At 43.3% G+C, this 1,343-nt stretch overlaps 1 non-coding gene across 1 annotated transcript; it reads right to left on the reverse strand.

Annotated features, from left to right (window-relative positions):
• Positions 1–867: 867 nt before the first annotated feature.
• Positions 868–940, reverse strand: trnak-cuu (transfer RNA lysine (anticodon CUU)). Its single transcript has one exon. It is a non-coding gene; the product is annotated as a tRNA-Lys (tRNA).
• Positions 941–1,343: the final 403 nt, after the last annotated feature.

The raw sequence follows: 1,343 nt of genomic DNA on the forward strand, positions 1-1,343 counted from the left end.
TTTGAAAGGAGAACATTGTTGTTTGGTGCAGTTCTGGTCAGAGAAATGTTTGTGAAAGGAACTTTTTGCAGAGAGATGGATTGAGCATTTCAGCTTGTTGCTGAACACTTCTCTCTGGACACTGAGCTAAGCAGCAGTTTCTGTCGTGTAGAGGTTATCACATTTGCCTCACACGTGAAAAGTTCCTGGTTCAAGCCGAGTAGAAATATTATTTCTCAAAAACTTGTCTGCAATAAAATTGAAGAAAAGCTGTTTTGGATACATTGTTTCATGAGCAATGAACATTTAAAATCAGTCTCCTCAAATACAGATTGTGTAAAATCAGATCGGGGATAAAACTTCATCAAGGATTAAAGTTTCATGAATTATTAAAGTTCACTTATTGAAGTTTTGACTGTCCCTGTCAGCATTTCATTCATTCTGTGAAACAACACTATCGGTTTACACCAGCAGATCTAAGCTGCATTTGAGACCACAAACAACTCATTAATTATTCGCTTTTCCCCAGTTCCAGAGCTCAGAGGGTTATTGTCCATCCCTGGGATGCAAGCTACCTCGGACCCGGACCAAAGCTCCCCATACACCGAGCACAGGCTCAGGAAAACCCCGGGGGAGAGGTTATCCCGGTCACTGGGCCTTCCAGCAGCCGTGAACAAGTGCCCGGTCTGAAACTTTCCAGAGCAACAACTTGTAACTGGAGCATCTAACAGTAAGGACGGCCGAGCGGTCTGAGGCACAGCTTTCATTATTTGATTAAATTATCAACTCTCCCTCAGTTCGCATTTTTATCATTGTGCAAAAGAAGATCATGGGTTCATTAATGATATTTACCCACGAAAGCAACATAAAAGTTCAATGGAAAGTAATCGCCCAACGTGGGGCTCGAATCCACGACACTGAGATTAAGAGTCTCATGCTCTACCGACTGAGCTAGCCGGGCTCCTCAACATTTACTCTGTCAATCCCCTTCAGAATATTGTCTGTTTCAATGAGATCACCTCTCATTCTTCAAAACTCCAGAGAGTATCGGCATATTCTGCACAAACTCTCACCATAGGACAGACCTCTCATCCCAGGAATCAATCTGGTGAACCTCCGTTGTACCACCTCCCAGGCAAGTGTATCCTTCCTCAGATAAGGAGACCAAAACTGTGCGCAGTACTCCAGGCGTGGTCTCACCAGGGCCCTGTACAATTGGAGCAAGACTTCCTTACTCTTGTACTATGGGCGATATATTAGGTGCTATGGGCCGAATATCCTGTTTTTCTGCTGATTCTCCGGTTGTATAAAAAGTTATTAAAATTCAACAGTCGCTCGGCAAACATATTTGTATTTCCTTCAGT

Source organism: Pristiophorus japonicus, unplaced genomic scaffold (assembly GCF_044704955.1).
Source record: "Pristiophorus japonicus isolate sPriJap1 unplaced genomic scaffold, sPriJap1.hap1 HAP1_SCAFFOLD_58, whole genome shotgun sequence".
NCBI classification, from domain to species: domain Eukaryota; kingdom Metazoa; phylum Chordata; class Chondrichthyes; family Pristiophoridae; genus Pristiophorus; species Pristiophorus japonicus.